This window comes from Bufo bufo, chromosome 6 (assembly GCF_905171765.1).
Source record: "Bufo bufo chromosome 6, aBufBuf1.1, whole genome shotgun sequence".
In the NCBI taxonomy this organism is placed as follows: domain Eukaryota; kingdom Metazoa; phylum Chordata; class Amphibia; order Anura; family Bufonidae; genus Bufo; species Bufo bufo.
The window spans coordinates 288,152,692-288,168,222 of NC_053394.1; positions in this window are offsets into that span (position 1 = coordinate 288,152,692).

Below are 15,531 nucleotides of genomic sequence, written 5' to 3' on the forward strand. Positions count from 1 at the left end.
AGAATCCAACTTGATTCATTTTTTTCCATACATGTATCGGTGTCAAACATCTTCTTTAGATGAAGAAAGGGCTTGACTATGTCCATGTTCATCTGAAGAAGGGGCTTGACCCAGATATACATTATTGCAGACTCCAATTGGCTTGTGCTTTTGCTTGGCTTTTTTTTACCAGCCATCCAGAGATTATTGATATTCAAATATGTACAGGAAGGACAAGAATAAAGCACTACCTTTGCCTTCATCATTTACAGGGAAATATAGGAAGTTAGTACAATCTGTGCTTACATAAAACAATTTACAGAGACAGATAGGTTGGTAGTACTTTCACACTATTTTCACGCATTTTTCGGGGATTTTATGTGATAGACCAACACAAAGTAGCAAGTATGTGTGAAATGAAAAGTAAAAGGTACATAGTTTTCAAAATCTTTTATAAATAAAAATCTGTAAACTGTGATGTGCATTTGTATTCAGGCCCAGAGTCAATACTTTTTAGGACCGCCTTTCACTGCAATTACAGCTGCAAGTCTTTTGGGGTACGCAATGACCAGCTTTGCACATCTAGGTGCTGAAATATTTGCCCATTCTTCTTTGCAAAATAGCTCAAGCTCAATCAGATTGGATGGAGAGCGTCTGTGAACAGCAATATTCAAGTCTTGCTATAGGCTCTCAATGGGATTTAGGTTTGTACTTTCTAACATAGGATTATGCTTTGTTTTAAACCATTCCATCGAAGCTTAGGGTCGTTGTCCTGCTGGAAGGTGGACCTCTACCCCAGGGTCAAGTCTTTTGCACCCTCTAACTGGATTTCCTCAATTCATCTTCCCATCAACTCTGACTAACTTCCCTGTCCCTGCTTAAGAAAAGCATCCCCTTGGGGGAGACCGTTCACGGTGGCCGCCAAGATAACCACCATGGGGTGGGAGGATTTGGGGGGGGTTGCTTTAGGCTGGCGAATAACTTAGTCTGAATTGACAGTGGTAGGTCTAAGCAAAGCAATGTGCCGTCTGGTGGGGAATTTGGTAATTCCCCAAAATAGAACAGACTAATTGTCATTTTTTGTATCTTTTTCTGTTCATAGTGAGTTATTATAATATAATATTGTGACTTATTTAGAAGATTGTGTGTACTGATGAACCCAGATTTTGTATTGATGAACTCAGATTTTGTATTGTGAAATTTTATTTTATTTTGTATTATGAAAGGAATATAAAAAAAATATAAAAAATATAAAAGAAAAAAGAAAAGCATCCCCACAGCATGTTTCGCGGTGGGGATGGTGTATTCAGGGTGATGTGCACTGTTAGTTTCGCATTACACATAACGTTTTTTCATTTAGGCCAAGAAGTTCTACTTTGGTCTCATCTGACCAGAGCACCTTCTCCCACCTAAGCTGTGGATTTCTGCAGGTCCTCCTGAGTGACCGTGGATCTCTTGGCTGCTTCTCTATTAGTGTTCTCCTTGCCTGATCTGTCAGTTTAGATGGACACTCATGTCTTGGTCGGTTTGCAGTTGTGCCATACTCCTTTCATTTTAGGATGATGGATTGTACAGTGCTCCATGAGATGTTCAGAGCTTGGGATATTTTTTATAACTTAACCCTGTTTTACTCTTCTCCATAACTTTATCTCTGACCTGTCTGGTGTCTTTCTTGGTTTTCATGATGCTATTTGATCATTAATGTTCACTAACAAACCTCTGAGGCCCTCACAGAATAGCTGCATACTGGGAATAATTCACACATAGGTGGACTCTATTCACTAATTAGGTGACTTCTGAAAGCAATTGGTCACAACGGATTTTATTTAGGGGTATCAGAGTACAGGGGGCTGAATACAGACGCAATCTACACTTTTCAGATATTTATTATTAAAAATATTGAAAACCATGTATCTTTTTTTTTTTTACTTCACACATACTTGATACTTTGTGTTGGTCTATCACATAAAATCCCCAAAATAAACATTTAAGTTAAAATTGTGGAAAAGTTCAAGGGGTATAAATACTTTTTCAGGGTATTGTATGTCTAAATTATTTACAGGATGCGACAGGGATGCAGTACTATATGTACTATAAGCAGTTCCTACATTGTTATTTCATATGGTTATAAATAACACTCTCCGGACACATATGGTAATGGTAGATTATGATACAGAGAAAACATTCACCAGGAGCCCCACTTTAAAGGAATTGTCCTGCTTATTATATTTGGAAAAAGGCTCAGAAAGTTTTAAAGCAATAAAATAAATTACTTACCTTATCGATTTTCCACCACTCTTGTTCTGACGCTTCCCAGTGCTCCACTGGTCTCTACTTCCTGATCCCTCTTGACACACAGTAAATGACTGCTCATCCAATTACTGGCCACAACAGTAACCAAGTGATGGCTGAGTGGTATGTCAAGGTGGACTAGGAAGTAGAGACCAGCAGGGAAATGGGAATTATCAGAACTGAAGTGGCATTGGTAAGATCAGTATCACTTATTTTATTATTTTACACATTTCTGAGCCTTAAAAAAATAAATAATAAAAATCAGCCAGACAACCCCTTGGCTTCTGTCACCCCACTAAACAGTTTTTTTTTTTTGGTTACTTATAATCCCTATACTGCGATTTATGCATACATACTGTAATTAATCATTTTGGTTAAGCAGATTATGTTAAAAACATACTTTTAAAATATGCAAATTACCTTGCTACCAGCAAGTAGGGCGGCTACTTGCTGGTAGCAGCCGCATCCTCCTATCCTAAAGACGCCCCTTCCGCATGTTGATTGACAGGGCCAGCGGACGGGATCTCTCTCTGCTGGCCCTGTTTGCATTCAAAATCTGGCGCCTGCGCCGTACCTGTCTTCAGTCAGCGCAGGCGCACTGAGAGGCGGACGCTCGCTCGGCCGCTCCATCCTCAATGCGCCTGCGCCGATGACGTCACATCTACACCCGGCGCAGGCGCATTGAGGATGGAGCGGCCGAGCGAGCGTCCGTCTCTCAGTCCGACTGAAGACAGGTACGGCGCAGGCGCCAGATTTTGAATGCAAACAGGGCCAGCAGAGAGAGATCCCGTCCGCTGGCCCTGTCAAACAACATGCGGTGGGGGCGTCTTTAGGATAGGAGGATGCGGCTTCTACCAGCAAGTAGCTGCCCTACTTGCTGGTAGCAAGGTAATTTGCATATTTTAAAAGTACGTTTTTAACATAATCTGCTGAACCAAAATGATTAATTACAGTATGTATGCATAAATCGCAGTATAGGGATTATAAGTAACCAAAAAAAAAAAAACTGTTTAGTGGGGTGACAGAAGCCCTTTAAAGTAAACCTTAGGGTGACTAGACATCCTCTTTTCCGCATGTCCTCTTTTTGGCACCTAAAAAAAACACTTAAACTTTATTTTAATGTGTGTATGTCTTTTTTACTGTCAGTTGTGTACAAGAGGCCCAGGAGCGGTTATACAGTCCTGATCAAAAGTTTAAGACCACTTGAAAAATGGCAAAAAATCATATTTTACATTATTGGATCTTAACAAGGTTCCAAGTAGAGCTTCAACATGCAACAAGAAGAAATGAGAGTGAGACAAAACATCTTGTGAGCATTCAATTAATAGAAAATAACGAATAAACTGAAGCAGGCTGTTTTTCAGCTGATCCAAATTTTAGGACCACATGCCTTTAAAAGGCCAAATCTGTGCAAAGATGTGGATTCATTGTCATTTTCTGTCAGGTAGTCACACGTTGTGATGGCAAAGGCAAAAAAACTCTCCCTTTTTGAACGAGGTCAACCTGTAAATAATTTAGACATACAATACCCTGAAAAAGTATTTATACCCCTTGAACTTTTCCACAATTTTAACTTAAATGTTTATTTTGGGGATTTTATGTGAACTGCATAAGCAGGGTCTCTCACAGCGCGCCATCGCTGCTGAGGTGGGACGCAGTAATTTGGAATTTCTTAAATGATCCTGAGGGTTATGGAACAAAAAAGTCAAGTGGAAGACCCCAAAAAATTTCATCAGCACTGAGTCGGAGGATCCAATTGGCTGTCCGTCAAGACACTGGACGATCCTCGAACAAATTAAGGCCCTTACTGGTGCTGACTGCAGCCCCATAACCATCAGACGGCATATGAGACTGAAGGGCTTCAAAAATAAAAACGTCTTCAAAGACCTTGTCTCCTTGAACGCCACAGAACTGCTCGTTTGGACTTTGCAAGAAAGCACCAAACAGAGAATAAAACTTTCTTCCACCTTTGAATGTCCCATTCAAAGGTGGAAGAAAGTTTTATTCTCTGATAAGAATTTTTTTTACCTTCATGGTCCTGATGGTTTCCAACGTTACTGGCATGACAAGCAGATCCCACCTGAGATGTTTTCTACGCGCCGCAGTGGAGGGGGCGCCATAATGGTCTGGGGTGCTTTTTCCTTCAGGAAGTGCAGGGGCGTCAAACGGCCGCTGGCTATGTCCAGATGTTGCAGAGAGCATTCCTCATGACTGAGGGCCCTCGTCTGTGTGTTAAACGACTGGGTTTTTCAACAGGACAACGCTACAGTACACAATGCCCGCAGGACAAGGGACTTCACTCTTTTGGCCCATCCTGCGTGTTCCCCTGATCTAAATCCAATTGAGAACCTTTGGGGATGGATGGCAAGGGAAGTTTACAAAAATGGACAACAGTTCCAGACAGTAGATGGCCTTCGTGCGGCCGTCTTCACCACTTGGAGAAATGTTCCCACTCACCTCAAGGAAACGCTTGCATCAAGCATGCCGAAACGAATTTTTGAAGTGATAAACAATAACGGCGGAGCTACTCATTACTGAGTTCATGGTTGGAAGTTGGATTTCTGTTTTGGGGGGGTTTAGTTTTTTTTTGGAGGTGTGGTCCTAAACTTTTGATCAGCTGAAAAACAGCCTGTTTCAGTTCATTTGTTGTTTTCATTAAATTGAATGCTCAAAAAATGTTTTGTCTCACTCCCATTTCTTCTTGTTGCATGTTGAAGCTCTACTTGGAACCTTGTTAAGATCCAGCCATGCTAAATATGATTTTTTGCCATTTTTCAAGTGGTCTTAAACTTTTGATCAGGACTGTAGTAGTGCTGCTAGGGCTGTTATTACTCACTGGTCCCTGGTCTTCTGCTCCGGGTGCTAATCTGTGCTATGTCCTGACATAGTTGAGTGTGAGAATGTAGTGTGCACTGTGACCTCATGCTGAGTGGCATCAGGTCAGTACAAGAACTGCAGGAGGAGCATGCCGGATCTCCAGAGAGCCGGTGCCTTCCGGAGCAGAGAGGTACATTTTTTTTTTTTTGTCTGATCTGAGGTCTGATTTATGGGATGGAGGAGGGGGATTGTTATAGGGGCCATTATTTAGGGGTCTGATCTGAGAAGTCTGATTGATGGAGGGTTATAGGAGCCATTACTTTGAGGTCTGGTTTGAGGTATGATCGATGGAGGGGGAGTGTCTGCATTGCCTAAAGTATGCATTGGGCCCCATCATTTTCTAGTTCTGTAGTTGCACCCTTTTAATTTAGCAGTTCAGTATTTTCAGGGCAGCAGTGGGCACAGTATTGGTGAATGCTACAGGATGGCAGTGTTAAAGGGGCACCAGGATAGGATGTTCTTTGCTTTAGAGGGTTGGGATTGTCTGCAGGAGCAATAAGTCAATCAGAGGTGTAACCTCAATCCCTGGTCTCTAATGTAAAATCTGCAACAGGCCCCACCTACCATGTGCCAGTTATTAATTCTGGTGTTTTCTTATATAGCAGAGGGAGTAGTACACCCCTGACCAAAGGCATCTGTGCATGATTTAAAGACAATATCATACTGTTTGCAATGCTATGAACTACTTATTAAAGCATTGCAAGATGAGCAGACACCAAAACATTGACAGGAACCTTGAACATGTCCCAGTCCAGAGAAATTCTCCTATCTACTGTGATAAGTGTGATAAGTGTGATAAGGGGGACAGTGCGGGAAGAGGTGTATATCCCACTCAGATACCTCAGCTGGGTGGGATAGCTAAAATACGGGAGGTAATAGTCTCAGTAGCATGTAGGTTGCAGAGACAAGGTTCTTGTTGGTGTAGTCTGGGCCGGATTTTAGTTGGATTGGCAGATAGGATTGGAAGTGGGATCTGCCAATCCACACCCTTCCAGCACGGGTGTTCCCTTGGACCAGAGAGGATCGCAGGTGAGGTCTGTGATAATCAGACTGGGATAAAGATCCTCCCAGGGTGTCAGTTAGGGGGGAATGCACAGACAGAGGCCCGGTGAGGCTCTGTCAGTGTGATCTCAGCAGGGCAAGGATGAGGGGCCACGGGGCTAGGCACTAGCAGGAACTTTGGGGGACGCCTTGACGCCTGGGAACAAGGGTCACAAGGCCAGAGTCGGGAGAACTACTGGGCCACAATCCCCCAGAACATGTTGAAGGGTCACAGCCTGGAAGCTGATGGACTGTATGGCTGGAGAAAGCCGAATTTATGTTCCATGTGTGAACAGCGCTCTGTATAGGTGAGTCAGGGATCATGTTATATGTTTAGCTGGAGCACAGACGGGAAGGTTTTTATTTTGTATCATGTTTGCTGGTGCTGGTATTAAAATAAATGCACTGTTTGGACATTCAACATGGTTGTCAGCGAGAATATTGTGACACCGGAGATAGAGCTAATCCCTCACACTACCTAAAACTGTTATGAGGGGTCATCTCATAAAAAATTCAATTAGTAGTTGTAGCGGTGGTGGTCACTGATACCTCTGTGGCACCGTATTCAGCACTTCAAGGGTAGCTTGTAAACTATCACAATTATACAAAGATTCACTGCTGGGGAATTAAGGACATCGCTTCCCACTGTGCGAGTTGATGTCTGTCCTAGCAGCACAGTGTGCATTGGATAATATGCGACATGTTTTATGGGTGATGTGGGCTTTTGGCTGACATTAAACTGATGACAGTTTTCTGTAGCTCAGATTAATACCATAATTAGTTCAGACATTGATGTGTGCAGAGTAGAAAAGGGTACAATGAGTACAATGTCTTAAAGGCAGAGGAGAAGAATTATGAGAATATGCCAGGCTAAAGTAAATTATGAAAAACTGAGTATTATTACCAGGATATATCAGAATGACCTCGGCTTGTCATGATGGAAATACATGTACAGTAATCTATCTCTGTTCTTTGTTTTATCCACATGTGCCTGTCTGTAGAACAAATGCATATTGTTAATTACTGGGAAGCAGAATGAATAATGTAGATATATTGTGACAAGGAAGAGAATATGAATGATGCTGTGGCATTTTATCATGGGGATGGTTCTTGGAATTCCTACATGTCTTATATATTTTGATTCAATCAAAAGGTACACATAAGATAGCTCCCAAAGATAAGATGTCAATTGGGCCACATTTGCGTCTGGTTCACACTGCAGCAAATCCTGAGGAGCTGGAGTGCAGGATGGGAGTGGTAGTGGCTTTGGCTAAAGAAAGTCTATCACAGTGGCTGTCCTCACACCGTTGCTCCCTAGGGCCAGTGGAACGAAATGAGGGCGCACCCTTTCCTGGAGGCACTCCCTGGTTATGGGGCTCGAGCCTGATGGTAGTTTGGGGTGCCCTTGGTGTTAATGTTTGTGGGGGTGCAAGGCAGAGCATGTGTAGTACCACAGATTGGGCACTATCATCAGCTACTGTCTCTACTGGTTAACAACACATGCCATCTTTGTGCATTCTCATTCAGTGTCATTATGCAACAGTTAATGTATTATACAGTATTTCATGTAATGTGCCTGGTGTCCCAGCAATGTATCTTGAAGGGTACCTTTAAATAGAATGGAACTGACCATTCCATTCTCTCCCCTTTGGGCAGAAGTGGGCTAGTCTCGTATCTTACCAAGGTAGGGGTTTTCAGGAAGCTGTGAGAGTAGAGAGTTGATTAGTGAAATGTGTGGAGAAGTACACCAGGCGAGGGAGGGAATGGTTCACCCTGACCGCTTCAGGAGTAGGGAAAGCAGCTCTAAGAGCCGCCCACTCCTAGGGATTAAAAGGACTTTGGAATATAGCAGAGAAAAACGGTGCCAAAGCCACACAAGTCTATGTGCTCAAGGATATCCTACTCAGCAATCATATCTCACTCTGATAGGAACCAGACTAAATCCAGAGAGTCTAGCACAGCAGCAATAGTGAAGCATACAAATCACCCCGCCAGTGTACCTGTAATCTGCTGGAGCCAAGAACAAGAGAATCTCTGTTTGAAAATTGAAATGCTATAAATTAATTCAAGTAAACAACATTAACCTTTACTACGTCAGGACTCTACTTTCTACTTCTACCAACTCCTACTTCTTTAATGCTGCAGAGCCTAACCCCAAAGACCGACAGTGTCCAGGTAAGAGCACACAGACCCAGCACAGACCACCCGATATCCTAAAACTGGGACATGATTGCCCTGGGGGGGCTGGCACGTCGCATGTGTAGGGTGTGCAATGACCGGCATATGGTGTAGGAGTAGTAACCAGGCCACATTTAACAGAATAAACATTTATCTTTAATGCAAAATAAGGGTTGTAGTACTTCTAACAGTTTCAGAACACTGTTTCAACAATATACAGTGCAAATTTTCCCCCAGATGGTTTCGTATGGATATAGGCCAGGTTTAGATTTAATGTACTCCTTCACTCTTCCTCTGCTAAATCTGAGGCTGACAATAATACTTTTGGTAAGATGGCTGTAATACGCTACTGCCGCATACAGACTTAGGCTACTTTTACACTAGCGGCAGAACGGATCCGACAGGCTGTTCACCCTGTCGGATCCGTCCTGCCGCTATTTCGCCGTGCCGCCGGACCGCCGGTCCGTCCCCATTGACTATAATGGGGATGGGGCGGAGCTCCGGCGCAGCATGGCAGTGCACGGCGAAAGGCCGTTAAGTACTGCATGTCCGACTTTTTAGTCTGGCAGCCTTTCGCCGCGCACTGCCGTCAATGGGGACTGAGCGGCGGTCCGGCAGCACGGCAAAATAGCGACAGGACAGATCTGACAGGGTGAACAGCCTGTCGGATCCGTCCTGCCGCTAGTGTGAAAGTACCCTTAGAAAAACGACCAACCAGGTTATGTCTGAGGGTAGATGATTCCCCTCACAGCACTAATACTCTATCTATAGCTTTTGATAGCAGTGTAGCTTAATGACTTCGTTCTTTTGGCCATTACAGGTTCCGGAAGTTCCTTTCTATCTCTCTCTAGGAATATTATAATGTAAAGATGGTTCCACGATCACATATGAACCGACTGTATCATGAAAAACATTATTACAAAGTCAATTCAGGTCAGGGGAGAAATGGTCGGCCTGATTTCCTGAACCAATCATGGTTGTGTGAATCAGCTCTTCAGACCACAAACCCCCCAAGTAAACTCTGCAACACAACATGAAACCTAAAAAAAAATTTTTAAGTCCAAATAACTTAAATAACAATATAAAAGGAATCAAGGATCATCACAAATATTTAAATAATTAACCCTTTCACACATTATGACATACCTGTACGTCATAATGTGTGAGGGGTGTATGGAGTCGGTCTCTGCAGCTTGGCCCGCTCAATACACGCCGGGTACCGGTTGTTTCATACGGTTGACACCCGCCCACACTGACAGGGAGAGGTGAAAAGCTGCATATATTTGCGACAACCAGGGGTCCCACAATTTCTCAAATTTACTTAGACAGCCTCTTTTCTGGCTTTTTCGGATGTAATCATTGTATTCACTTTGCGCCTAAATTCCCCAATTGTGGGAGGTTCAGCTTGTATCCAGTGTAGAGCTACCAATTTCCTAGCCGTATACAATAGCCTACCTATAGCAATCTTGGACACCTGTTCAGTGCTTAATTCCGACACATAACCTAAGATACTGTACACACCTTCGGGTCATGTGGAATGTTAACTAAATACGCTTTTTGTATGAGAGCAGTCACCCCCCTCCAGTAAATATTCAGAGCTCCACAAGTCCACAACATGTGTATGAGGTCAGCAGGATCTGTACCGCACCGTGGACCTTTAGCGTCAGATCGATAACCAACACGGTGTAAGAAAACTGGTGTTTTGTACACAATGTGTATTATGAAAAGTTGCGAGAGCTTTCCACTTTCACTTAAAGATGACACCGGCACTGCCTCTAAAATATCCGCCCATTGCTCATTCGTGAGTTCTCCCACATCTGCTTCCCACTTACGCAATTTATTAAATGGGTAGGATTCAAGATATTTGTCCAATAACAGCCTGTACGTTAAAGAGATCAGTCCTCGATTTCCCCTGCCCAACACAATCTGATGAGCTAGTACCGCCCCGTTTCTCATCATTGTAGTATATGCATGACGCAGTTGCAAATATTGGTAAAAGCGTCGATGCGGGATACCATATAGTTCTTGAATGTTGGCAAAGGATTTAAACACTTCACTGTCTAGAAGATGTCCTATTCTAGTCACCCCTCTCTTCTACCAGTCCTCAAAACCCGATAGGGCTGTAAATTCAGATATGACCGGGTTCTGCCACAATGGGGTATATTCTGTGAGTCCAGAGATTCCCCTCAATTGTTTAATCTTTTGCCACACCAAGTACATTGTCCGGCAGATGACGATTCCGGATCCCGCCGTTTTCGACTCCAATAATGACATCAACTCTCTGTCCTTCAAGTATTGTCTATATATCCAATCCGTCATATCTAACATCCCTAAATCCAGCCAGCCTCTGAAATGTTGTACAGCCAGATAGTACACCCAGGGGTTAGGAACTGCTAAGCCTCCCTCCTTCTTGCAGTGTTGCAATGTCTCCAGTTTGATTCTAGCCTGTCCCCTACGCCATATGATGTCTCTAAATATCGAGTCAACCACTTTAAACCTATCCCTGGGCAACCAGACCGGGGCGTTATGTAAAATATACAAGAGTTGTGGCATCAAAATCATCTTGATTAGGTTTGTTCTACCCACTACTGATAAATATAATTTACTCCAAGCTTTACCTTTGTTCCGAAAGGCCGTTAGTAATGGGGCAAGATTTAAGTCCTCAAAGTCTGCAATTCTAGGAGATATTCTGATGCCCAAGTATTTAAACTCCTCTACACACGGAATGCCTTTATCCAATATCAATTGCGATTTGGGTTGGCCATCTATAAGCATTAGCACGGATTTGTGCCAATTAATCGTTAGACCCGACACATGCGCGAATCTATCAATGAGGGACATGACAGCTTCCACAGACGAGGATGTATCCCCCAAAAACAGCAGAGTGTCGTCTGCATACAACGCCACCTTATTTTGTATGGTTCCATAACGAAAACCCTGTATCAGAGGAGATTTACGCACTGCTGCAGCCAAGGGTTCTATCGCCAGTGCAAACAATAATGGCGACAAAGGACATGTAGTGTACGGGGACTGTAATACCCGTCACTACCAAAGTGTCACTTGGTGTGCTGTCGTCCCTCCTTAGTTATGGAGAAGTTGGTATATGTCAGTTTTATAAAATGTCATGTAATGCAATGCTATGTGTTTCCCTGTTACTATGACACTTGCATGTACAGGCCTGCTAGGGGTGTCATTCCAGCTTCTAGTCACTAGAGGGAGCTAGGGAGCCCTAGTCTATATAAGGCCCAGTCAGGGAAGGGAAAGGGGGACGGAGTCTAGTGTCTGTAATCTACAGTTGGAGATTAGACAATGTCAGAGACAAGTCCAGGCCTGAAGCCTGCTGTCCAGGAGAAGATTCCCTCCTGAATTCCCATATGCAGAAACAGGAATATCTTAGCTAAAGAGCCTGAGGAAGCAGCTGAGAGAGACCGAGGCAAAGTGCAGAGAAGCAAGAGGTACTAAAAATAACAGAGGAGGTACTTTCTAAAGCTATAGCCAAGGATATAAAGCCAGAACTAGGTTATTGGGCCTTGGTGAAGAATTGCTATATTCCAGGATCAGACAGAAATAGAGTGCAAGCTCCTGTACTGCAAGTCCTGTGTTCAACACTCTGTAATCACCTTGCTAAATCTGTAATTGCCTGCATCAACCGTATTGCAAAATCGACTGTATGCCAAGGAACTGCGATTCCAATATTGTCTCTGCATGAAAACTACTAAAGTTGGAGTTCTGTTTTAATACCACGTGTTCCTCAATTTATTCCTGCTATCCGCAAACGGCGTGCCACCGTTTAATTGGCACTGGCGTCACGAACAATTATATACCATCACCTGCCCTTGCAGAGAGTCAGCCGTACCAGGTTAGTGTATATTGCACTACATCACCCAGAAACACCTATTACACACAACTTGAGTATGCTGCACTTCTCTTTTGGCGTCACGAACAGGATACGCACGCTTTCCCGTGCAAGAAGCGTGAACTTTGTGCCTTATACAGTTGCCCTGTGACCAAAGTGACAAATTACCTGTTTATTGAAAGTGGACTTTGTGGACTGAAAAATATACCCAAAGTGTACCAAAAACCTCTAAAAAGCGCTGTGCAGTGTTGCGCTACCAAGAGGAAGAAAATCGCCACATTGGAGTGTGGTTTTGTGGACTTTTAACAATCCTGCTTGCTGTCAGTGAATAGACAGCGTTTATACCCAAAGATGGCTGCTGGGCTTGCTGAATTTACTGCTGCGTCACCTTCATCCCGAAAAGGCGGGAAAAATTGGCGCCTTTCCGAGAAAAGAGCGGGAAGGAGTTCAAGGTCAGGCGCCACTGCTTATCTGGACATTTGCATGTCTGCCAGCATGGACACCGCCTTCCATATACTGGAATACCTGGGGGGCGGCCTCCCAGTGCAGTGGGAGGAGCTGGCTGCTGTAATTGACGCGACCCTATCGCTCTCCTCAGAAGGATCGAGCATGTTGAAAAGTGAGCATCATTGTGCTGCAATGTCTACGCCTAAAATACCGCAAGTGCCTGATGTTGGTATAGAGCCAGAGGAGGCTCCACCGGCCTACTCTCCGGGACCGGAGACACCCGCCTGCCGCCCAAGGGAGAAAGAACCAGAGCCCTACTATGGCTCGTGGAGAGATTTTTTTCAGCCCTCGTTCAAGTGGTCATCACTTATGGCGGAGATCCGGGAGGCCGCTATAAAGCGGAATACGAAGACCAAAATCGTTTATGAAGAATTGACTAAAACAATCCATGAAAAGCATGCTAACACCCAACCCCGCCTGGAAAGGAGAAAGGGAGTGGTGCTGTCATTCGACAAAACCCGTGGCTACGGGTTCATCCAGGACTATCTAACTGGCAGAGACCTCTATGTGAATCGAAGGTCTGTCAAAAGAGACTACCTCCCTTCTTATCAGCACAGCCTCCGTGAGGGAGAGGAAGTGGAGTACACCCCTGCCGAGAGCCTGCGAGGCCCTTATGCCACTGCCGTGACCCGTCCCAAACGAGCACCTGAGGACTGGGAGGCAGAAGAAGGAGAAGACTACTCTGGCTGCGAGCGGGAACCTGAACGCTCTCCAGAGCCGGCCCATCACGCCTTTCAGGAGCGGAGCTCCTTCATTGGGCCTAACGTCTTCTGGCAGCCAACCGTGTTGGAGAAATGGGTGAGCCCCTATCCTTCCCCCGAGCTGCCTCGTCGGGAGAAGACCATACAAGATATGGAAAACTTGAAAGGACTTCATGCTACCTTGGAGAACATCCGGAGGGGTCGGAGACCAGACGCATCGCCAGAACCTGCAGAGGCCGAGTCCGCGCCATCGGTGACTGTACCTGCGCCGGCGGCGCCAGCAGATGACAGCGACTCCGACACAGAGAGCATCAGTGAGCAGATTGTCCGGCTGGAGGAGAAGTTGCGGGAGCTGCGCAAGATCGCGACCGCCAGGATCCAGACGCCGCCAAAGAAGGACGAGGTAAGGGTGCCTGTCACCACCCGTAGACCACCTTCTGCTGCCACCGCTCCGTCAGTGCCCCAAAGGAGACCCCCGGTTGCTGTGAATAGCCGCGCCGAGCCCACCGGACCGCTTGAGGCGGCGGTAACCGCTCCAATCCATCCCACCATTATCATGCCGGGACCGGTACGGTCCACCCAAGGGTTTACCCCTAGGCCCATGGGGCCAATACCTATTAGGGGCCCCTTCACCCTACAGCTGCCCCCCAATACAGTTATGTGGGCCCATCCTCCTGTAGAGGACTACTACAGGCCGTACTTGCCAGCAGAGCCAAGTGGTTATGATATGCCACTGTGAATCAGCCTGCTAGGCCTTTGATTTATTTCACTGCAGAAGTTTGATGTTAACCCTTCCAGGACAGGAGTCCTATGTTTCTGGTCCTTTGTTGCGGCTGCCAGTTTGTCCACGGCTCGGTGGTAGGTGTTGACCACTGAAATCACAAAGTCAGCAAGGCCACGTTTGTTTCCAGGACTTCCTGCCTGCTTTTGCTACCCCACACCAAGTTGTGCCTGTTCCTTTAGTTGCACCTTTTACCCTTCACCCCCTTTTCAGGTTGATCAGGGGTCTTACAGCACTTGTCTTTGCTGTCCTTTTATTGTGCAACTTCATACTAAGGAACCGTGCCCGGAGACAGACTCAAAAGAACCTGAGCCTCTGAGATTTTTGCTCTTTTAAAGGAAATGTGCCCAGAGATGGACTCCACCGCATGAGAGCCTCTGTGATTTAATAGAAAAATAACCTGGGTACGGACTCATGTTTGTTCTTTGAGCCTCCAAGAACTTTTATACTGTTTTATCTATTTTGCTGTTCTATCATGGACTTATTCATTGTCATGGACTATCCTGGTTATAATGTTACGCTGTGCCAGGTCAGCGCCCCCGTTCCATTCACTATCATGAGAGAAGAGAACGACGCCCCTTGTCACTACCCTTCACCTTTGCCAATTGGACCTGATGTAAATGTAAATGCAGATGAATTACATGTATGTATGCCTGCATGTCTCTATTTTCTATTTCAGGTAGAGATTCCAGTTGGGCGACCCATGATGGAGTACGAGGTCGTACTCAGCTTAAAGAAGTGGGGTATGTAGTGTACGGGGACTGTAATACCCGTCACTACCAAAGTGTCACTTGGTGTGCTGTCGTCCCTCCTTAGTTATGGAGAAGTTGGTATATGTCAGTTTTATAAAATGTCATGTAATGCAATGCTATGTGTTTCCCTGTTACTATGACACTTGCATGTACAGGCCTGCTAGGGGTGTCATTCCAGCTTCTAGTCACTAGAGGGAGCTAGGGAGCCCTAGTCTATATAAGGCCCAGTCAGGGAAGGGAAAGGGGGACGGAGTCTAGTGTCTGTAATCTACAGTTGGAGATTAGACAATGTCAGAGACAAGTCCAGGCCTGAAGCCTGCTGTCCAGGAGAAGATTCCCTCCTGAATTCCCATATGCAGAAACAGGAATATCTTAGCTAAAGAGCCTGAGGAAGCAGCTGAGAGAGACCGAGGCAAAGTGCAGAGAAGCAAGAGGTACTAAAAATAACAGAGGAGGTACTTTCTAAAGCTATAGCCAGTTGTGGGTGGTTTGTGTGCTGGCACACGGTAGGGTACTTCTTTGGCGCACAAAAGACGACCTCAAATCGGGGAACGTTTGGTTTAATAG